A 25,410-nucleotide genomic window follows, 5' to 3' on the forward strand; every position below is an offset into this window, starting at 1 on the left:
ATCTGCTTTAAAATTCATTCTGGTTGTTGGAGGAATGCATTTCTTTGTGGCAAGAAGATTGAGATCCCTGCTTTCTTGCTGGCCGTGAGCCTGGGGCTCCTTGCAGTTCTTAGAAGCTACTCTCTGTCCCTTTCTATGTGGCCCCTTCATCTTCAAAGTCAACAATAAGTAATTCCCCTCTGCTTTGAGTCTCTCCCAAACTTCTACTCTCTCTCACTTCCTCTTCTCCCACCAAATGGAGAAACTCTGCTTTAAAAGGGCTCATGTGAGGGGCGCCTGGGTGGCTCAGTCGTTAAGCATCTGCCTTCGGCTCAGGTCATGATCCCAGGGTCCTGGGATCGAGCCCCGCATCGGGCTCCCTGCTCCACGGGAAGCCTGCTTCTCCCTCTCCCATTCTCCCTGCTTGTATTCCCTCTCTCGCTGTGTCTCTCTCTGTCAAATAAATAAATAAAATCTTAAAAAAAAAAATAAATAAAAGGGCTCATGTGATTGAGAGGTCCATGCCAATAATCTCCCTCTTTATATTCAAATCTCTCATGGAACATAGTCACAGGATTGGTATCTCATCATATCATATCCATACTCAAAGGGTAGGAGGTCACACGGGCCAGAGTCATTGGGGTCATTTCAGTTTTTGTCTATCACATGGAGTTGGGGAATCAGTGGTTAACTGTGATGTGGTAGGCAACCCCTAAGATGGCCCCCAGAGATCTCCATTTCTTGATCATCATGTGTTTGTGTAATCTCCTTCCCTCAAGTGTGAGTTAGACCTAGTGACTCACTAGTAACAATTAGAATATGGGGGAAAAAAAAGAGTGTTACTTCTGAGGTTAAGTTATAAAGAGACATTTTGAACATCCTCTCTTTCATGTTTGCTCACTCTGATGGAAGGCAATTGCCAGTTGTTAGCTTCCCTATGTAGTACTCCAAGGACCACAAGGGAGACCTCCAGCCAACAGCCTGTGATAAATGAAGACATTTAGTCCAAAACCCAAAAGATAATGAATGTTGCCCACAACAACGTGACTGAGATCCGAAGTGGATCCTCCTCCAGTTGAGTCTTCAGATGAGACTGCAGCCTTGGCTGACCCCTGAACTGCAGGTTAATGAAAAATGGAGTCAGTGGCACCCAGAAAATCTGTGTCCAGATTCCTGACTCACAAGAACTGTGATATAAGAAATACGTGTTGATTTAGGCTGCTGAATTTTATGGTAATTTGCTATGTAACAATAGATAATGAACACAAGTGATACAGAAATAAAGTTACTACACAATGGAATAATACTCATGGTGTATAGCTAGATATAAATGTAGATTATGACATTTGACTTTCAATATTATGAAACCCCAACTAATAATTTGTATGATGATTTGAAGTTCACATGGACAATGAACATTTAAAAAACATCATTCTGTAAAGGAAATTCTGTTTATATGGTGGCAGGTGGTATAGGAATGCTAGTCTTTGTCCTACTATCTAAATTGGACTAAATATTTATCACATACTCCCCTACACAGTGGCTGGCCTTTATTGTCAGTGCAGAGTATCAAGCAAGGGCTGGATGTTCCAAGCCTGAAATAGGACATGCAACTGGGTGCAATTGTAGTTGTCAGCAGAGAAGAAAAGATAAAAAAATATATTTAGGGTGGAGGTGGGGCTTGAAGCTGAAAAAAAGTGAGGAATGTAGGAATTGCAAAAGCAGTGGTAGGTACACTTACTGTGTGTAGCTATTGACAATTGGCAATCTGAACTGTGTGTAGCTATTGACAACTGGCAATCTGAACATCAAGAATGGTTATTCTGTATTAAGAAAGTCCACAAATTTTATTTCTTGACAATGCTGAACCAGATTGAATAGCACAGTCATGAATTTCTCTTCAGATTCATTCACATTCAATTAATAAGAATAGCCACACAGTGCCTTTATATACATTTTCTAAGTCTTCCAGAAAATGCTGAGGGGAGTGTTTTTGATTTAAAAATTTGTATTGTGCAGTGAAATCTAGAATTAAATATCTAACTCAAGATCAGATTTAATAAAAAAACAAAAGTAGCAGAGTTTCAGATATACTCAATTGTATGTTGGAAAATTTTATTTGCTTCTGTACATCTCTGTCTTAGGAAACCTGACTTTTTAAAAATTAAACTCAGATTCCAAACTATGAGACTATACACAGCATATTTTCTTTCTCCGCTTCTTTGCTTCTATTACTCCCCAGGGCCATCTTTGTCTCTTCCCGAGTAAGCCAACTTCCATTGCTGGCCCAAATATGATACATCAGAATTTACCATCTTTCTGTGTTATTGCTTAGCTTCATTGCTCTATTCATTTTTACAAGCTTCCACTAAACCCTCTCCTTTTTATATTTTTATACTTCTCTTCTCCAGAGGCTATTTTTTCTCTTTCCTATGTCTAACACTGAGTTTTTATTTTGGAAAAAAAGTCCCACAAAACCCCAAATCTGTTCTTTCTCTCAATCAAGAGTAAGATGAAATTTTAATATATATGCTAAAGTGTTGCCAGTTGACTTTACTAATCTCTGAAAACCATCCATTGGTTTTCACCTCTATATCATTTCCTCCTGGACAGTGAAATTATTGGCTTGTACTATTTCTGAGAATAGTCAGTATTCAATGGTTTAATTGGATTGTGGCATTTTTCTGAAAGCCCTTTCTTAGCCTTAGAAGTTTAAACTTATAAGATCCCTAGGATTTTAAACCATTAGAATAGAATATCATTTGTATTTCTTTATCTAATATGTGTGATAGTGGCTTTTCCTATATTCTTATTTTCTCATAGTGTTTGAGAAACTCTCCCCATGATTTTTTGTAGGATCTATGCAGCCTTAATATTCATTAGGTCTGATAATTTTAGATATGGGGATGATTAAAAAATTTGGTGCCACACTCCTGGAAAGACCTTGATGCTTGTAGTGAAGGTCATTAATGCTAGGAGATCTCATGAAGTTAGGGAGAAATTTCCAAGACAACAAGCAGATATTACAGAGGCAAGCTGATTTATTCTACCTTTCTTATAATGCTCTTCCAAATGATGCTGCATCTCCCACCCAAGCGTGATAATATAAAGGTGTTTATGGCTTTGAAAGGAGGGTAAATTGATGGTGATTGTAGACTTATGTAATTATATGCACCAATTATATAAGCTTTGCAGACTCCAGTGAGAAAAATAACATCTTTAAATTACCATCAGATGATTGATCTAAGTCCTCCATTTTGCAGATAACTCTACTGGACTGTGACTATGGACAGAGGGATCCTGGAAAGAGTTAACAGATAATTGTATTTTTCCAAATGTGCTTCAGAATACAAGTACATTAATTCTATGGCTGGACACAGGATGTCTAATTTTCATGTTTATTTCCCTCTTTCCTTCTTCTTCTCCAGACCAATCATCAGGCCCCGCATCTGACACTGCTGATGTAAACTGGATGTGGAAGTGAGAGTTTTACGTTGGAGGAGTCTGATTATATTGCATTATACCTTGACAGTTAAGTGTTAATATAGAAAATGGTGCCATATTATGAAAGGCAACTGAAAAATGACACATGACAAGCTTGGTAGTGCAACCACAATGGAGCAGCTCCAGCTAAGCTTTGGGAAGTAGCAAGAGGTGACAGGCAGAGAGTGTGAATGTATGTATATATGGACCTTCTGGTTCAAACCTTCTGTTACTTATTTGGGGAAGTAAAATCAAATTGATATGTATGCAGGTGTTTAAGGACATAGTGATGCTTATGAAAAAATAATATTGAAAGTAAAGCTTAAAAAGAAAATGCTAAGATAAAGATATAAATAAATGTTTTTGTTTTGAAATAAATTGAAGATGAATGTGATTTCTAGTTTAATCCAGCTGGGGACTGGATAATGCTGAATGCTCAAAATTCCACAATGGATAATAAGTAAGAAGTAAACCATGTTTTCCATTGGATTATCTTTACATAAATCTAATTCCTGTTGTATGATACCTTGACTCATAATGTACATCAAAATACAGAAAAATAGAAAGCATTTTTAGGGGGAAAATCTTTCTGACTATTAATATGAAGATGACAATAGCCAATGGATAGGTGGAAAAACATTACCATTATCTTCCTATTTCATATGCTACCTTAAGCAGGAGGACATTTTTTGGAGAGGAAGTTAAGGCCATTGGCAATTCAGAATACAGGAAAAACAAAATTAGGCAAGAAAGTAAACAAAAATATCTAGGATCAATGGAAAAAAAAAAACCTGGGACTTATTAAAGGGCTATGTGTTCTTGGTTCAGTAGGGAAGCATGCATTTTTTTCATTGGTGGACTGACATGGGAAATTAGAAGTAGGATGGCTGCTAAAAAAACAAGTATGACATTCCATGGGTCCAATTTTGCATACCCCTCTGCCAGTGAGCAAACAATGCAGTCCAAAGAAAAGTTCAGACTTAGAAAATAACTGTTATAGGCTGGAAGAAGTGGTTGAGTGAATATCCATATAGAATTTTTAGCTAGTAACCAAGTTCTAAACCCAAAAGTATGAAAACCAGATGAGAGTTTAGTTCCAAGGCCCAGACAATGAGAAACAATTGATCCGTTTTGTATAGCGAGATAAAGTCTACAGTAATGTTTCATTGTGAACACAGGGGGACTTTCAACATGATGATGACCTGAAGACACATCACAAGGAATTTGTTATTAATAATATATGAAACAATCACATTCTATAGTAATATTTTAATGATTTGGTGGAATCAAGACAATTCCTAAGTTTTGGTAAAATTTATTGAGAGAGCAAAACATATGCGGAGTTATAGTTTTTCTATAATTTCACAAGATTCACATCCTTTGAAATGTGTAGTGCAGGTTAATATTACATATCAATTTGTCCTGCAGAAGATTAGAACTCACTATTGAATATGCTAGGAAATTCCTACATGCAGGGAGTGTGATTTACAGCATATTAAAATTACTCATGAATGAGGTTTTGAGAGTTAGGGAGAGGGGAACCCGAGTGAGTATGGAAGAGAGGAGACATATCACAGACAAAATAGAGGTTTTGGTATTTCTGGAAGATTCTAGGTGAGGAAGAAGAGACATGGTTGTGCTTTTTGAAGGGAAGGACTGCCCTCTGCTTTGCCCTCTGGAGTGTTGAGCAACCTAAAATCATGTGGACGACCCTAAAGATAGCCGAGCATCCCTAGGTTGAATGGAACCAGGGTTGTTTGATGACCTGATGAAGAAGAACTTCTGTCTCCTGGATCTCAAATTTACGTAAGAGACGGATAAATTTCTATCTAGTTTAAGCCATTGTTAACTTGGGTTTTTTATTAAAGTGGTATTTGAACCTATATCTTAACTAATGTGACATTTATATGTGAAACAATTCCAGGATTTTGTCTCTTTCTAATATTTATGGCTTTCTCGAAGGCTCAGGTTATAGAGAGAAGACTTTCATCCAGCTGTAGGCAGATTTATTATTCTCTTATTGATAGCTGACATCATCCAAGAATATAAAGGAAGGGGAGGGGAAAGAAAAATCCTTTGCAAATCCCTCTTTCAAACTGTCTGATAGCCCTCCTTTGTATCACCATGGCAATCCTAGTGATAATAAAATGGAGTATTATTGAAGACATATGAGGATGGATATGGAAAAGTTACATTTGAACCAACTTAGGCATGAAAAGAGGAATCAGTTGATAGGCAATTTGGGAATAGGAGGAGATCAACATTGGAGGTGGATTGTGCTAAGCTTTATAAGATAGGTACTAAGGAGAAAAAAGCAGACACGTATATAGGGACGAGCCCTTCGGAACGTACAGAATTTTTAGACAGAAGAAATAAAAGTAAATCCAAAAGTAAGGTTGTCAAAGATCTAGAAACAATACAAATTAAAACCAGATCAGTAACATTGTATTTTCTAAGGTTTATTGCACATAAAAGAACAGTTCACAAACTGGGGGTCTTCAAATCCAAAATTGAGTTGACACTCAAAGGTATGACATTACATAATATCTCATAAAGTGAAAATGAGGAAGTTATTGAGCCTTTACAATGATTTTATTACAATAGGTGTGTCCAGATGGCAGGACATTGGTTGAAATTGATTATCGTGTATCTTCTTAGGAAAATGACTCAAGTTTCTTTTATGTTTACCATGGGCATTTATAAGAAATGACCTAAGTTTTGTTTATGTTCATGAAATAAACTATAGTTTTGCTTACATAGCTTAAATGGTTTTGCCTGCTTGGAAGATTTTCAAGCCTGGTCTCCATTTTATTTTATTTTAACAAGATGTATTAGTGTGCTCTGGTATCACACATCAAAGGAGAATATTGAAAAATGAGTAACACAGAAACAAAGAGAAAGAAATGGAAAAGAAAAATGGGCAGGCTATAAAATTAGTGAAATGTCATGATTCTGTGAAAATGATTATTCTATATAAAATTAAGCATGCTTAACAATGAGTCCACTGATTTTGGTTTCTAAAGACCATTCTTAGATTCAAGAGAGAAGAGCTTCTGGGAGAAATGGGGTTGAGTCAGGGAAAATACAAAATGAGCCTGGAGTGTCTTGTAGTACCAGAAAGTAAGAAAGTGTTTTTTTAAAAAAGAAAAAAAAGTAAAGAAAGAGAAAATAGAATGGGCATGTCCAAAGGACATAAGAAGAAACCTGAAGGAGCTGTCAATGACTAAATGTGGAACAAGGTAAGTGACAAATTACATAATGATAGTATTTGGATTTTAACCCCAAAAATGAAATAAATATTCATGAGTCGGTACTGACATAAATTAATGATTGAGTGAATAAATAAAGAAATAAACAAGAGAGAAGTAACAAGTCTTCCTTACAAAAGACTTCTATTCAATGAATGTAGAAGGAATAGGGGAAATAAAAATCATCACGAGAACATTACAATAGCAGTTGCAGCAGGCAAGATCTACTGATGAATGCTAAAATCATTAAGCTAACTTTTAAGGAGAAATAGAATATTTGTATAGTCTCAGAGTATCTTCCCCCAAATCTTTATTGTTTACTGTGATTTTTTAAAAAGACTTTATTTATTTGAGAGTGGGGAGGGGAGGACGGGCAGAGGGAGTGGGAAAGAGAGAATCCTCAGGCAGATTCCCAGCTGAGCATGTAACCTGGTGTGGGCCTTGATCTCATGACCCTGAGATCATGACCTGAGCTGAGACCAAGAGTTGGATGCTTAACCGACTGAGCCACCCAGGAGCCTCTGTGATGGTTTTAATACATGTCACAGATATTTTGATATTCCTCCTTCCAGGAGGTGGAGCTTAGTTACTCTCCCTTTGAGTATGGACTGGGCTTAGTGACCCATTTCCAGTGAATGGAGATGGAAAGGAAAAAATATTAATTTTACCATGGAACTGGGAGATGCTATCTTTACCACATGATCCCCCTGTGCCTGTGCTCTCTCTGAAATAAATAAATAAATATTAAAAAAATAATGCATCAATGTTTGCTTCTTTTAAAAACTCTACTATGAATGTAAGCTGTTGCATGAGAAGAATCTGAATAAAGGGTATGTAGGAAATCTCTGTACTATTTTTGCAAATTTTTGTAAGTCTACAATTATTTCAAATTAAACAGTTATATAAGTAAACATTTGCAAAATACCTATGGAACTAGGATGAAGTGCGTAGTTTCTCCACACTTTATGAATTTTTAATTTCCACCTAAAAATTGAATTGAAAAAAAGGATGGTCCAAATTATTGCCATGAGGTAACATAATGACTGAGTCCAGGACTTAAAATAGTATATAGTTAAATATGGGTAAGAGGTACAAGGAAAACAAAAGGTTTGTAGGAAACACATATAGTATCCTGAATGGATCGTAATGAGTGGTTAGAGGCTAAAAAATAATTATATGCACGCAACAGTAATTTTAATTAAATTCGGAATTTGAGGGATGCTATGTTCTTGCATTGCAAGGTAGAACATTACTTTAACAGAGGAATTTATTAAATTTGAACACAAGTTCTCAGGGACATGCTACCTTCAGTGCATCATGTAAAGAGTAACATTTGAGAAAGGAAGGAAATAGAATTCAAGATGAAAACAAAGCAGAGTAATTTCTAGAGTAGAACGTTTTCATTTGCTCTAATGACGGCATCATGGGAAACTGAAGGTAGTAATAGAGTACCTCAATTTCTACAGCTGATCTTCTCTGAAGACAGCAGCCGTGAATATTGCTGAAATGACATAGAACACCTAGTTGACAATTCAGACTCAATCACAACTTTCAGAGACTCCTAATAGGTTGAATTGTCGTCCACAATACTTCATTCTTCCCTGTGTCTTTTTTCCGTGTGACTTTGATGTCCCTGATGGAGATATTTCTCTGTTGCAGACTTCTTTTGGCCTATTTAATGCTAGAAAACATTGCATGAGCAAGGACTTGGAATGTGCTTTGAGTATTTGGGCTGACTTTCCTGAACTTTTGCTGCTGTCATACCAAGAACAGGCCCCAGCTGGTCTGCTGGTCCCAAGAGGATGAGAGAGGCACATGGAACAGACTGGGCGTCTACCTGGAGTTTACAGCCAAGCCCTGAGGAGTCCAGGCCAAAAATCAGCCCAACCCCAGACAGCCTGCACACACAAACGGGAACATGATTATATAAGCTGTAGAGTTTTGTGGTGGTTTTTAATGCAGCTTTACTATAGTAATAGGTGACTGATACAGTGTGTTAGAAGTGGTCTCCTTGCTTTAGTTTTGGCTAGGGTTAAATGTTAAAAAAAAAAAAGAAGAAGATAGCAGGAAGGGAAAAATGAAGGGGGGAAATAGGAGGGGGAGATGAACCATGAGAGACTATGGACTCTGAAAAACAAACTGAGGGTTCTAGAGGGGAGGGGGGTGGGTTAGCCTGGTGATGGGTATTAAAGAGGGCATGTATTGAATGGAGAACTGGGTGTTATATGCAAACAATGAATCATGGAACACTACATTAAAAACTGATGATGTAATGTTTGGTGATTAACATAACATAATAAAAAAAATAAATAAATGAGAAAGATATTAGACTCCAAAGTGTATGAGATACAAATCACCATGGGGGGGGATTTTATATAAAAAAGTGTCCCAGGACACTTGAACACCTGTACTTAGTGTGTGTGTATATATATATATATACAACTTAAATTTAGTGTATAATAATAGTTACATAATAATAAACTTAGTACATAATAATATATCCATGTCTCTTTCTCTCTCTCTGTATGTGTATATAATTTTAAATGGTGGACAGTGGGGATTTTATAAGGAGATCTTCAGAGGAAGCCGTGCCATGAGCTCTACTCTCCTATTTCTTGTATTTCCCTCTCCTCAAACCCATTGGGGTAGCTTTTTATGGGGCTAACTGAAGTCATATAAGCTATATAGTGATGTCTAAGATTTTGTAAAATAGTTTCCTGAAAGGACAGTGGTCAGAGAACTCTGGCCACCCACTCAGGTTGAAGGCTTTGTAGAGGATTTTACAGGATTATATAAAACTATAGAGCATGTGGAATATTCTAGACAGCCCCTGGAATAGAGATATGGTCACTTGGTTAAAGGTGTAACCATCCAAGTTGAGAGATCTTCAGGGGTCTGACTAGACCACTGAGGACCAAGCTGAGGGTGAACAAAGCTGAGGGTGGGTGTAAGAAGGAGGAGAGGAAAAAGGGGAGGATTTCAAGTATGGACCACTTCCTTCCCTTGCCCAAGATTTTCAGCCTGAAGCTGGCTGATTTCTGAGGTGGGTGGGAGAGGACTAAACCCTTCCTTTATCACTGTGCTTATTAATACGTTGGAATGATCCAACGTTACCGAATAGACTATATTAATGACTGAAAGTGAGCATAGAATGAACTCTTCTTCAAGCTATGAACGTAATAGTCATGCGGCCCAGCCACTTTTTTATCCTTGAGCAGAGGGAAACTACATGCAATATATACATTGTAAATGGGCAGCGGAAGACATAAAGTAAACAAAACAATAAAAAAACGTGTTTCATGATTATATCAGTCATTTTGCTTGTTCAACCTGCTGGTTATTTATCATTGGATTTTATTGGGTTTGTATACAAATCAGCTTGATATTGTTTCTGTTTCCAAAATAAAACCCCAAAAATGTCTTCAATACTTTTTGGATTAATTTTTCCACACACTTTTTTTTTTTTTTTTTACCTTGGGAGTAGATAAGACTCACTTCTTCAACAACAAATATTCTATTAGTAGAACCAACTTTAAGAACCAAGTGAAGTTAATATAATTCCATCTCTAAATTCACTAAGAATACTATATTAATGATATATAACATGCTTTCCTGATGCTACGTATGTCCAACTTATTATTTTTAGTCTATCAGCTGCAAATAAAATAACCATAGGGGAAATAAAATCTACCTTGCTCCTTGGAATTTTGGCATTTCAAGTAAAAATGTTATTATGTGGAATAATTTAATGAATTTCTTCTTTTTTGCCACATGAAAGCAAATATTTCACTTTTTTTACATTGAAAAATGCTTATAGCATGCATTCTTTGAAAACATCTGTTAGACATATTTTTGAAAGTTAAGTGGCTTCAGTTATATATATGTCACTTATTTTTTTTCAAGAATACCAAAGAACTTTACAAAAAAATCTTTTGACTCACGTGTTAACCAGTATAAAAAGCTCAGTATTTTAACAGTTATTGCATGAAAAATTAAGTGGTTAAATGTAATAAATTTTTATTGCTTGATCACACATTCTTTTCAATATAAAAATAAAAGAAACATCGCTATTTTTTATAATAAGAAAAAACATTTTATTCCAGATAGGGTGTGTTTCATGGAAGAGCATGGATATCATGTAACATACTGAATACCAACTGTCTACTTTACATATTTTATTTATAGATCTGCAAAACAATAGATATTTAGAATATCCTAAAATAGATTAAAATGATGCACTGGAATAATGACATTTTTGGAAGCAACCAAGGGAACTTAGTGCTCATTTAATGCATTTAAAAATTTTAAATTGTACTGATGAGGATATTTGAGCCTGTAGGAAAAAAAAAAAGGGTTAAGAGGAAGAGACATTTTTAAGGTTGAGAGTTTACATATAAAATTCTTGGCTTTCTAGCCTTGGCCTTTTTTCATTATGCTGTTCAGGAGTGTCTGACATATTAATTGTTCTCAAGAGTAATTTTTATCTAAAAAGGCTGCATAGTTTGGGGTGCCTGGGTGGCTCAGTCAATTGAGTGACCTGCTCTTGATATTGACTCAGGTCATGATCTTGGGTCATGGGATTGAGCCCCATGTTGAGCTTTGAGTTCTGTGCCGAGTCTGCTTGAGATTCTCTCTTTCCCTCTCCCTGTGCCCCTCCCCTGTCTAAATAGATAGATAAATAAATAAATAAATAAATAAAATCTTAAATAAAAGAAAGCATATTTTGCCCCACATTGGGTAGAGTTATTACCTAAAATAAATATTAAAAAAGGAAGCATGTTTCTATGATAGTTTATAACACATTGGGGCTGACTCTATGCTAAAGTAAATGATTTGCTATTAGTAAAAATAATTAGGTAGATATCAGCTTGAAATAACAGATCAAGTCCTAAATAGTTCTGGTGTTTAAACTATATTACTTAAAGATACAAACCTAAAGTATACATAAGTACACACACGAATGTATGATGAAATATTCCACGGCTACTTTTGCATACTTTATTAACATCCCCAAAGTTATTTAAATTCATTACTAAATATTGTCCATGAATTCTCAATAAATAAATAAAATACCATATAAAACTAATTATATTCCTGGAAATATAATATACATGTTTCTGGTGTCAGATGGTTGAAAAGTTTCTCTGAATTTGCTATATTTGAATTTTATCATAGGTTATAGAAAGGCTGCAAATACAACCCTGTGAACTGTAAGTTAGCCTCAGTAAAGGGTGATTTTTTTTAAAGAAGATTATATTTATTTATTTGTCAGAGAGAGAGCACAACATAAGCAGGGGGAGCGGCAGGCAGAGGGAGAAGCAAGCTCCCCGCTGAGCAAGGAGTCCAAAGCGGGGCTGGATCCCAGGACCCTGGGATCATGACCTGAGCCAAAGGCAGATGCTTAACCAACTGAGCCACCCAGGCCTCCCAAAGGGTAATTTTTTTTTTTCTTTCACGCTACCATGATAACAAATAACTTCAAATATATTTACCAGTTATGGGTCTTTATGTTTTCCAGTGGCCTTTTCAAAGAAATATGTAATTGGCCTTGTTTGTGAAGCTAGTGTTAGGCAAATCTTTGGGGATTCTTCCCATACTTAGGACCCACTTGTGCACTGATTAATTGAATTAGGAACTTACAATATATGTAGTTAATTGGGGCATGGAAAGAAAGGCAGGCACGTGGTTTTGTTCACAACCTGTGTAAGAAAATACTGGGTTATGAAAAAAAAAAATTTAACTGCTCTGCTACACCACAAACTCCCCGGTACCTGTGGCCTGGTAAGAAAGAAGCAAAAAGGACAAGGAGGAGAAAACAGAAGGAAAAATAAAAAGATGAAAGAAACGGTTTAAGAGGAGGGGGTTCTTGTTCAGAAGAAGAACAAACAGTGCCAGAAATAAATTGAATTTCCCTCCACTCTATAGCCTTGAATTCATAAATTAATAATCAAAACAAAACAGTAGTTTTGGGTTTGTTTGCTTTTTTGGTTGATCCATGATTACCCAGGATTGGATTTGAAAAGATCTGTTAGGATGTTAAGGAGAATTTAAGATATTTGAATTTAGGAAAATTTAGACATACTGGAAATATTTACAAAGCTCTTAAAAAAATACAAAATCATTTTAACTTCAAGTAACTTTTATATGATTTTTGTAAAGTATAAAAGTGGCATTTGGTACAGGCCAGATTATGGAATCATGTAACTCCCCTCTTGGTGGAATTTCTGTCATTACTGATGACAGTTCTGGGAAGGCTGTTGATGAGAATGATAGAAGTCAGCAGGCATTCTCTCATCCGTGATCCAGTCAAATTTCCAAACAAACAATGGAATATCCTCATGAGCATGTTTTAGAGAGAGGTTAGGGTGGTAAAGTTTTTAGTGAATGACTGGTTTTAGGTGTAATTCCTTCCAAATATTTAGGGAATAAGGTAAGTAGATCCTTGAATGTAGAGATTCATTTGGTGTATTCCTGTGCATTCTATTATGTTCCTCTTGGTTGTTTCCATAAATTAATTTTGAGGTCAGAGACCTCCTGAGCATTGGTATTCCTGGTGTTTATATGTTCCTTAATGACACAATAGAGTTGATATGAAGAAGTTGCCTGGATCAAAATATTAGCCCCTACCTCTTTTTTTTTTTCTCTATTATTTTTGCTTTATTCCTTTGGGTTGTCAAGGCAATATCATCTCAAAAATCTCCTCATTAAAGTGCACTCCTGGGAAATGCTTAACCATCAACTAAATTGACAACTAACTGGAATACTTTTAAAATAGACTGTTAGAGGGGATTTACTAGGAGGAAGGAAATAAATGAAAACAAAACAAAACAAAACAAAACAAAAACCAAAAACTCAAAGCAACAACAACAACAAAAAAGACCAAAAGACCAAAACACCATCCTTGCCTGCTTAGGTTTTCTAAGCAGCAGTGTCTCAGGTAGGGTTCCCAGAGGGTTCTTAAACCAAGAAGTTGGCAAGGGGGCAAGATGCTTATTAGGGAGTTCCTTTAGGTTCAACATCACCTACAGCAAGGGAAGGAAGCAGGGTTGGACAGAGGGAGAGGTAAAGGTGCTGTGGAGACGGATAAAATCTTGGTCAGTCTTACAGGTGTCTCTGAGGCTACAATGGCCTGGGGAGTTCTTCCACGTTGGATGAAATAGTCCAGCCTATATAGCCCTGTCTCATAAGTCTTCAGACAGGGACCAGCCCACAAAGGTCAAAATCTTGGACTAGGTGATTCTGCAGCTGAGGCCATCCTTGAAGTGGCTGTCAGCTTTGACAAAACAGCATCAATGGAAAGAAGTTCTTCCTTGATGGAAAGTTTGAATGGCATATGTCCTAGCATAAGCATGGACATAAATGTTACTTGTCATGTGTCCTGGTAAGTTTCAAAATCTTGAAAACATAGAAAACATTCAAAGATTATTGCAACATAATTGATTATCAACAGATATAAATTCATTTGCTCAGAAGATAGGGGCAGGGATCCAGAGAGAAATCCAAGATGGCAGACTACAGTAGAAACTTTCCCTACCCAAGGGCATGTGGGGAACTCCTGCTGTGAGATAGGAAAGAAGCCATCATTGCAGTTACTCTTAATAGTTGGGCAAACTCTTGCTTCTCAAAGATTAGTGATTTTTGTATCCTTGTCCAGTGTCCAAGTGTTTCTGGTTCAAGATGAGCTGATTTCTTATGACTCTGAATTTTGAGTTCTGTCCCTGGGAAGAACTGCAGTTAAATTCACTCATTGTTTATGTCCACTTATTCAGCTGTTCTGATGGTAATTGAAGTTGGCAATGCATACATAATTCTATGTCCGAATGAGTATCTTTCATCATTTTTACCTGTATTTTTCAGTTTTTCTTATGATGGAAAAGTTACTCTTAGTTTCTGATCTGGTAAATTATTGCTCTCTCAGGGAAAATTTTCTTTTAAAGCTATGCTCTCAGGAGTGGAGAATGAAGTTCTGTGAAGTGCCCCAGGCCATTATACTTGAAGATAAGGATGTGAAATTCTCCAGGGTTTTTCTCCAGGGGTTTCCCTTGGGGGAGGACAGAATCAGATTATTTCCCCATTTCACAGATGGTGGTGCCAAGTCATTAAGGGATTTCCTGAAAAAGAAAAGAATGACTTGACCCCTCAAGTCAGAACCAAAGGTCTTTGCCATCCCAAAAGTGGTTTGTGGATTTTAAGGATTTTAAAAATCAGCAGGTATTTAAATTCATTGTTTTTCTTTCTTTTCAAATTTTCATTTACATTCTAGTTAGTTACCATACAGTGCAATATTGGTTTCAGGAGTAGAATTCATAGAACTTCATTCTCCACTTCAGTAAAAAACCAATTAAGAATTGTTCCAAAGGATTCTTACGACATGACTTAATAGCCAGCCAGTATCCTGTGGTGTTCAATTTCCTTCTTTTTCTCTCTCTCTAGCTTGCATGGTGACAGAGTTCTTTCTTTCAGGTGAGTAGCAGACTCTCAGTCTCTGGAGGAATAGCACACCAGTGGGAACGCAGAGAGGAAATTTCCCACAACTCTTGACTCCTGGGAAGCTCAAGGCAGGCACAGGGAGGCCCGGGATCCAGAGGGCTGATGATGGTGTGATTGGTGTGATGGTGTGATTGATTGCCCTGGGTGCCAGGCAAGCATCTGGACACACAGGACTTCTTCCCACGGGAACAAAGAAGCATGTGGGGGTAAGTCTCAGGCTCTCAAATAACAGCCCCTGCGTTCATACTCTGTCGCTCTCTAACTCTCTGGGTTAGAACCTCTTCGACCTCTGCCTTCTTCATCTGTAAAATGGCTGAAATACTAGTGTCCATGTCACAGAGTTATTATTAGGACTAAATGACATTAACAAAACTGTGTCTGGCTCCCAGGAAACACTTAATACATGTTAGTCATTATTTAAAAAAATAATAAAACTATGCTCTTTTCTAATGGTGCATTTGCAGTTGGAAAAAAAGTCTTTACTTACATCTACTGATTAAATAGTGGGTGTTTGTGTGTGTGCATGTGTGTGTGTTTTGCTTTTTTTTTTTTTTTTAAGATTTCATATATTTATACGACAGAGAGAGAGACAGAGCACAAGCAGATGGAGGGGCAGAGAGAGAGGGAGAAGCAGACTCCCTGCCGAGCAGGAAGCCCGATGTGGGGCTTGATCCCAGGACCCTGAGATCATGACCTGAGCCGAAAGTAGATATATAACCGACTGAGCCACCCCAGGGGCACCTGTGCTTTGCTTTTTTAAAAAAGTAATTGACTGAATAACTTTAATCCATGGAATCTAAAAAACTGAAAGTTGCTGCGTCAATGTCTGCTTACCCACTCATTTCTTCATGAGCTACTCAGAATTTTGAAGTCATAGTCAATACCTATTGCAGCAAAAGAATAATAAAAATTCACGTTTAATTTTATTTCCAAAAGTATCCTTACATAAGCATGTTGCCTTATCTCATATTTTAAAGGTATTCTGTGCTTAATCATTTTATTTATATTCTTGGAAGGCAGTACTGCTAAAAAAGGTTTTTGGCAGGAAATTACTGAGTCAAAATTTTCAAAGAAAGATATTGCATCATTTACTTTATGAACTTTGCATTCCAAAAGTTCAGTATCATTTTGGATTTCGTTGAAAAATCATGCAAATACTTCTACTACCTCTAAGAACACTTTAAAATAATTTTTTATATTAAAATATCTGCTGAAATTTCAGAACTGGATGGCAAATAAACTGGATGGTAAATAATTCACCAATTTCAGTTTTTCCTTAGCAATCTCTTTTCTATCTTATTTCTCATTTCACAAGTTTTAAATATAGACGCTATTGCTAATCAAATGCATCAATGTTTCCTAGTGACTTGCTTCTTCTTCCTTCTTCCCTTCCTCCAGGATAAACATATTTTCAAGGATTTTAAACTTCCAAAATGGGACTAAAAAGAAGAAGATGTATTTATTTTTTTGGCAATTCCAGAGTCATAAAAACCTCTTGGAACCTAGATAGATGAGTTCATCCATGGATTTAATATAATGAATAATTACTTTAGAAAAGTAGTGTCTCTGTCTAATTAAACTTAGAAAATGTATTGTTTATTGGTAATAGAATGGGTCTCTCTCCCCCCTCTTTCTATCTCTCTTTGTTTTATCCTGGTAAATTGACTAATGTTTAGATAATGTCATGAAAAGTATATAGGTCCCAAAAGTATGTAAGTCCCAAAGGGGTCTTGTTAATATTATGGAATAATACACGGAAAAATGTCCAGATAGCCAAAGGATATTGTTGAAATGCAGATTCTGATTAAAGATTTTTGGAGTAGGCCTGGAGTATCTGCATTTTTAAGTTCCCAGCCCATGTGGATGCTGCTGGTCACGCCTTTCAAGGGGAAAGTCACAGAGGATGGGATGTATGATTAGATACCCTCAAAGGCAGGGGTTCTTAATCATCTTTAAAATAATATGTGTCATAGGCTCCTTTGACAAGTTTATGAACCTATGGACCTTTCTCAAAATAATGTATATAAAATTCATAAAATTACAAACTGAGCAATTATAAATACCAGTATCAAACTATCATAACAGTCTGCTGTATACTAATATATGTGCTTCATTAGTAATGCATCAAATATCAAGGCCTAACATGAGGTTTAATAACTGCTATAATTTCAAAATATTGCCATTTTGAGATGTCTGAAGTCCATAGTAGGAAATGACAATACCTGTGATTTCTATTTGCAGCCCTCATAAGTACTATTCTTAACCACTGTGGTTTGGTGCTCTTATTAATCATTGAAGAAAATGACATATTTTAGTTAGTGGCTAATGGAAATAAAGATATTAATTTCTCCTAAGCTAGTGTTTCAAATTCCTTTGAAGCAGTGAAATTTTGTGACTTGCAACCAACACAAACATCTGGTTCTCTTTATATAATAACTTACGAATTACAAAATACAGAAGGCAAAACTCACCCTATTTCATCAATGGCCCTTCACTCCTGCTATTCTATCTTTTAATAATTTATTTTTGTGAATATTTATTGAACATATGACTATATAATTTTTTTTAAAAAGGTTTATTTATATATTTGAGAGAGAGAGAGATTGAGAGAGAGCGAACACGAGCAGCAGGGGGAGAGGGAGAAAGAATCCCAAGCCGACTCCATGCTGAGTGCAGAGCTCGACCCCTGATGCAGGGCTTAATCTCGTGACCAGAGATCACGACCCGGAGATCATGACCTGAGCCGAAACCAAGAGTCGGAAGTTTGAATGACTGCTCCTCCCAGGTGCCCCTGACTATATAATTTTCTAAATGTCAGTGTCACCCTTGGGAAATCCCAATATAAAGGAATCAGAACATACACGACATTTAAAAAAGTTTAGAAGTAATTTGTGTTTAAAAGAATTATTTATACGAAACTAGTCATATGTTTATGTAAGTTTTAATTGCTGGAGTATATGATGTTAATAAAATCAATACTGATAGCATTGTAAAACGAAGTACATAAAGTACAAAGATTACGGTACTGCCCTGCGTCTGCTGTGCGGAGTGATTTGTAGTCTAGTTCACCTTCACACGTGGTCTCATTGGATTCTCTAAACCGCGCTGGAGACTAGAGAGAGCAGGATCGTGGACCCTATTTCATAAATGAGAAAATTTTGATTTTGCATATTTGGTAATGAACTCTCAAATGTAGTTGTGAAGTCAAGGCTCAAATCCAATACATCTTTGTACATCTATGTATTGAGCGCCCATTCTTTGCTAGTCACATTAAAAAAAGACTGATTGGTAAAAGGGTTCTTGCCCTCAGTGGACCCTCTGCTGGACAGAACTCAGAGATCACAACTGCATGTATGATAGGTCTATGACATGCCAGGGCCCTAAGGCAGCCTGCTGGAGAAGGGGGCATGTATCAGATGCACCGGCTCTTTAAATAATCCAGAGTATGGGACGGCTTGAGCTTTCGGAACTCATTTTATAGTTAATTTAAGAAAGTCGTACTGTGTGCAGGCTTGACTGAGTCTGTACCTTCTATCAAACTCCATGTGTTTAATCTCCTTCATCCTGGAATAAACAACTTGTCATGATCAGCTGAGCAAAATGTCAATAGAAGAAGAATCAGCCAGAGCATTTGGAATTCCAAACCACTTTTTGTTTTATGCAAGGATGGAGCTATTTGAGAAATTCACTTTCTATTTATTTGGGCTTTCTTTAATGTCATTATATAAAGTTTTGATATCTTCTCCATAGAGTTCTTGCATATCTTTTATTAAATTTATCCTTACCCTGCTGTTCCTTTGCTAGTATTAGTATAATATATACTGAAGTCTTTTTTTAATCAGTAGGGAAGTTTCTCATTTCAAGAAGATATTTTTGTTTTCCTTGTGTTTTGTTTTTCATCATAAAAGGGTTTCCACTCAGCAATTTCTGGTGTGAAAAAAGTAATAATGTTTAAAATTCTGAGGGGAAGAAAGTGTGAACCTAAAATATTTTATCCAACCAAAACAAAATAAAGATGGAAATTTTTATTTTGATCCAAGGCAAGACGTTAGTCAAATGTAATGTATGCACTAGGTAGGTGCTTTAAAACAAAAATTCAGACTATCAATGGACCCTTGAGGCTTGACACGACAAATAAATAGGAATAAAAAACAAAAAAGAAAGAAAGAAAGAAAGAAAGAAAAAGAAAGAAATTCTATTCATTGTAACATTCACCAATTAAGAATTATTTTAAGGGCGCCTGGGTGGCTCAGTCGTTAAGCGTCTGCCTTCGGCTCAGATCATGATCCCAGGGTCCTGGGATCGAGTCCCACATTGGGCTCCCTGCTCTGCAGGAAGCCTTCTTCTCCCTCTCCCACTCCCCCTGCTTGTGTTCCTGCTCTCGCTATGTCTCTCTCTGTCAAAAAAAATAAATAAAATCTTTAAAAAGAAAAAGAATTATTTTAAAAAATATCCAGTCAACAAAACATGGTGGGAGCATCACTACATTTGTTTAAATGTAGACACAAATTAAACAACTATGAAAATGATGGTTTCAGAGGTGAATTTAAATGAAGTTAACCTTGACAGTCATTTCAGTTTATATAGCTTTATAATTCATGATTTTTATATAGTGCACTCACATGTAAAATAGCCCAGTTATTTCTAAGTAAACTGATAAATCATCCCAAAGACAATCCCAATCCACTTAATCCTTTGCTCATTTAGTTCCAGCAATCCTGTTATCCTGTGTTGAGTTTTATTTACAACTTGTTCTTTGAGTTTTATTTACAACTTAAAAAGACAAAGTGGAAATCTATTTTAAACTTCTCCATTATTCTAGTTAAAAAAAATTGCAGTAAGTGCATCCTTGCATAAAACATTCTAATAAATCAAAGTGAGAAGAATCTGTCCAAGTTTAATAAACAAAAACTAGAAGTTTGTATAATTATAAAGGATGAATGTTACAATTAGCATTTTATAATCAGCACGGAGAATTTTCTCCCTTTTCTGTCTGTTGAAATGTATATCATTAGTATATTTCCTTGATTTGTTAGGCTTTTCAGTAGTCTGAATGTGGACCAAGATGAGAAGAAAATGAAATGATATTTCTTTAAAATGGGTAATATCATTTTATAATTTAAAGTTTGGACATCATTTAAAAGTTCCAATTTCTTTCACTTGACTTTGGTTCATTCATCTGCAAAAATAGACAATTTATCTCAGTTCAATGAGTGCTAATTCTAAAGTGGACAATTCAGTAAATGAAAAGATAAGGAAGGCCCACTCAGAGTCTAAAAATTCTGCAATGATAATATGTTTTTTATTCTACTTTCTAAGAAATTAGCATATCTTCAAGTTGCCTTTGAAAAATTTATACAGCTTTAAGCATTTTTTATTTACTCTTCAAAAAGATATTAAATTGAAAGTAACCTTGATGTCGCAGGCAGATTTTAGTTTTGGGTTTTTTTTAATAATAGCTTTGTGGGAATATGCTACACATACCATAAAATTCAGTTTTTAAAAATGTACAATTCGATGGGTTGTTTTTTTTTTTTTTCTATATTCACAGACTTGGGTAATCATCAGCACTCTCTGATTTCAGAACATTCTCAACACCCCAAAAGAAATTTCCTATTCACTAGCAGTCACTGTTCATCTCCACTACCCTCAGTTCCTCAAAACTCCTAATCTATATTCTGTCTCTCAAGATTTGCCTTGGGGCATTTGGCTGGCTCAGTCAGTAGAGCATGGGACCCTTGATCTGGAGTCATGAGTTTGAGCCCCATTTTGGGTATAGAGATTACTAAAAACCAAAACCAAAACAAAAAACTTAAAAAAAATACAGATTTCCCTTCTCAGGACATGTCATATAAAAGGAATCATATAACATGTAGTCTTTTGTGCCTGGCTTCTTTCATATAGCCTAGTGTTTTCAAGGTTTGCACATGTTGTCCATGTAGTGATACTCATTCTTTTTATTGTCAAATAATAACCAAGTGTGTGGATATACCACATTTTATTTATCCATTTATCAGTTAAAGGACATTTGGGTTTTCCCACTTTCTGTCTATTACCAATAATGCTGTTATGAACAGTTGCATGCATGTTTTTGCATGGATACATATGTTAAGTTCTCGGGTATATACCTGGGAGTGAGATTGCTGGATCATATGATAACTCTATGCTTAACATATTGAGAAACTACCAAATTAGTTCCCAAGGCAACTTTACACCCCTTTTATACTGCCATCAGCAATGATAAGTATTCTAATTTCTCCTTGTCTTATTACCATTTATTATTGTCTGTCTTTTGATTTTAGCCACTCTCAAGGGTGTTTTAATTTACATTTCTTTAGTGATGAAAGAGGCGAGCATATTTTTTCTGTGCTCATTAGGATTTGTAGATTCTTTTTGGAGAAAAGTCTATTCAACTCTTTCAGCCATTTAAAAAAAAAACCCAACAACTCGGTTATTTATTTTTTATTGTTGAGTTGTAGAAGTTCTTTATATATTCTGAATATGTGTTTAAGGTTAATGATATATGATTTGCAAATATATTTTCCTATTATATGGTTATTTTTTCACTTTCATGATGATATGCATTGGTACACAAAAAATTTTTAATTTTAAGAAGTATAATTTAAATTTTTGTGGCATATCTAAGAAGCCTTGCCTAAGCCAGGGTCACAAAGATTGATTGTTATGATTTCTTTTAAAAAATTTTTATCATTTTAGCTCTTATAGACTGATGACCCATTTTGTGTTAACTTGTGAGAATGGTGTGAGAAAGGGGTCCAGCTTCATTCTTTTTCATGTGGATATCCAGTTGCCCCAATAACATTTGTTGAAAAAACTATTCTAGGCCATTTGTGGGCTTTTGCACATTCATACTCCTTTTAGAACTATTTATTCAAATTTTAGTTCAGACTTGAGTTGAAATTGCTTTCAATCCACAAATCAGAATGGTTAACCTATTCTGAGTCTAGTTTTTAGAAAATCAATCTAGGTGCACCTGGGTAGCTCAGTCAGTTAGGTGTCCCAGTCTTGGTTTTGGCTCAGGTCATGATCTCATGGGTTGTGAGATGGAGCCCCACATCATCAGGCTCCACGCTCAGTGGGGAGTCTGCTTGAAGATTCTCTCTCTTTGCCCCTCCCCCTTGCTCTCTCTTTCTCTCTCTCTCTCTCTCAAATAAATAAATAAATAAATAAATCTTTAAAAAATAATCTCAATCTACATAAAGAGCTCCTCTTTTTTGGCTTTTCTAAAGTTAGTATACAGAATCCTTGGTCAACTTCCATTTGATTTCTTCTTAAGAACACTCTATTTTTGTTGGTATAGTAAAAGGGCAATCTTAATTAGTCTCTCTATTTATTATTTTGTAGAGAAAAACTATTCTTCCCTTGATAGTCTATCCAGTCACCATGATTCATAATACTCTGTAGATAGATTCTCTTGAATTTTCTATGTAGGGAGTCATTTTATCTGCAAATAAAACACTTTTGTTTTTCCTTTTCCAATCTTTGCCTTTTTAATTTTATTTTTGTTTTACCCATCCTTTATTGGTTGGAAGAAACCAGATTGTGCTATAAACTTTACCACAATCTGATTTGCCTGTGATTTTGTGTAGCTTGTTATTCTGTACCCTGAATTTCCTGTCCAAGATTAGTAGTTAGATTTAGAGCCTTGATCAGATTTTGATTTCTTTTTTTGGGGGGGGCGGGTACTGATTAGGAGGTTCATAATGTTTATTTGTTTCATTTTTTGAGATGTTAGCTGTATGTAGTGATCGTTGTCTTGAACTATTTGGTAGATTTCAAAAAATGGTCACAAATTATCCCCATGAGCCCTGCTCTCTTTGCAATGGACTTTTCCACTCCTCCCATTAAAAGATGGCATTCACTCCCCTGCTCATAACTCTGCTGTTGTGACTTGCTTTGACTGACATAATTCAGTGGACATGAATTTGGGAGTTCGAAGCCTAGGACTCAAGAGAAGCCTTCCATTCTTGCCCTTTCGTGCCTTATAACCACTGGCTGAAGAAGTTCAGGGTAACCTCTCTAAGTATGAGAGATGATGAGTACAGAGAGACTGAGCTGATAGCTTAACCAGTATTAACTGATAGATGTGTGAGTGAGGCCCTCTATACCAGTGTATTTGACTGATTCCATACGTGTGATCCAGGAGAAAACAGCAGATCTGCCTGGTTGTGTACTTATATTCAAAGAATTGTGAACTAACACTTGACCGTTCTTTTAAATTACTGTGTTGTGGGAAGATTTATTACATCATAATAGATAACTGATATAATCTTTTAATTAATTCTGGGTTACTGAATGGTGATATCTTAATTTTTTTTTTAAAGATTTTATTCATTTATTTGAAAGAAGTGGGGAGAGCGAGAGAGAGAGAGAGCACAAGCAGGAGCAGGGAGCCTGATGTGGGACTCGATCCCAGGACCCTGGGATCATGACCTGAGGCAAAGGCAGACGCTTAACTGACTGAACTGCCTAGGCGTCCCAGTGATATCCTAATTCTATCAATACTTATTATCTTATTACTTATTATACTTCCATAATAAGAAAATTCCGCATATCAACTATTTGGTTATCTTAGGTACAATTCATATAGGAAAGGAAAAAATATAGAAAAATAAATTAACTCCTTTCCTTTATCAATTCTGGCATTAGTTAGTTTCTTAATATACTTTAAAGATATCCAATGCATATTTCCCCTACCATAATAAACTCATGGATTTAAACATATTTAATGCATTTGTGTTTCAAGAAATATCTTAGCTTTTTATCAAAGTTGTAGGTGAGATCTTGTAGCTCCCAATTTCCACTTTCCCAATCAATATTTTAGTAACAGAAGTCAATTTCAAAGATCCTCGAATGTCAAAGTTGTTTCTCTGGTAACGATGAGTTAAAACACAGCTGCTCTTTGCCTTAAAGTTGGCAGCTTTAAAATAACTGGTTTGTTGGCCTAGATATGCCTGAATATTAATTTCAGAAAGGCCTAGCCTCTTTCTTCTTGTGTGATCTAGAGCAAGTCTTAGTTTTTCTGTGCTTCACTTCACTCATCTTTAAATGAGGAGAATTATTCCCAATAAAATATGTATACAAATCATTAGACCTCATTTGGAAAAACCCCTCTTGAGATTCCTGGTTTGTATTAGACACTCAGAAAACCTTATGTCTTTTTATTGTATTTTATTTTTATTTTTTTACTGTCTTTTTTATCCACTTCCACTTGGTAGAAATCGCCCCAATTCCTTTAAAGTAGCAGACTAGTTGATTTGATCAACATTTAAATATCACTCTAGATGAAAAGAGATGGGATATATCTTATTTTTGCTTTAATTTTTGACATATCTTAATAATATCGAACTCTAATTTAGTATGTTCCTAGTGACCAGTTTAGTGTAATACACATGAATTTTTAAAAATTTATAACTGAAAATCATGTTGGAATGATACATTTAATTTCCCAATTTACCCTGTAATGAAATATTGGTTGAGTATGGTCCCTATATTTTTGGCCTAATTATCAAGTTTAAAGAATATAAAAGAACTGCTATTCTCCTTCACTTTCCTCCCTTGCCCACAAACTGTGTCCTTTCAATAATCTCCAGTATTATACCACGTAGTGCCAAGTGGAAAGAAAGAACAGGGAGGTCAAACCACTAATTTTACTGCTCAATTTTAGAGCTGGCCTCAATTTCAAGGTGAAAGAAGTTGAAAATAGTGGCTTAAATGAGACCTCAATAATGATGTTTGTGTTTTTATTGTCTCCAATTTGATATTAAAGGTCTGAATTTTCAGTGGGGGAAAAAATTATTCTGGCTCCCAAAGTTCCCTTAGATCTTCTAGATCTAGTTAACGTATTAAACATTTGGACATCAGCCTGAACAACTTCTCTTTGGATTAACAGCTGAGAATGCCATCAAACCCTTTTGTGATCAAATAGAAAGATGCTGAAAAGTCTGGAGAAAGAGCAAGGATATGGGCCAAGCATGTGAGCCAGTGCAAGACTGAGTCTCTCTCTACCCACAGACATTTTATGTTTTCCCCTCTTTGCTGTCTACGTGAAAATAACCCATGGAGCAGAACAATTTGGATTTCAAAAATATATGCCCTGTAGGGACTTTGCAAATGGGTTTGCAAATTCCCTCATCTTCATATGTTCACAAATTCTCCTTTATCTGTTCATTTTTGTTGCTCTTATTGT

Source organism: Leptonychotes weddellii, chromosome 7, assembly GCF_054177405.1.
Source record: "Leptonychotes weddellii isolate Sample4059 chromosome 7, ASM5417740v2, whole genome shotgun sequence".
Taxonomy (NCBI): Eukaryota; Metazoa; Chordata; class Mammalia; order Carnivora; family Phocidae; genus Leptonychotes; species Leptonychotes weddellii.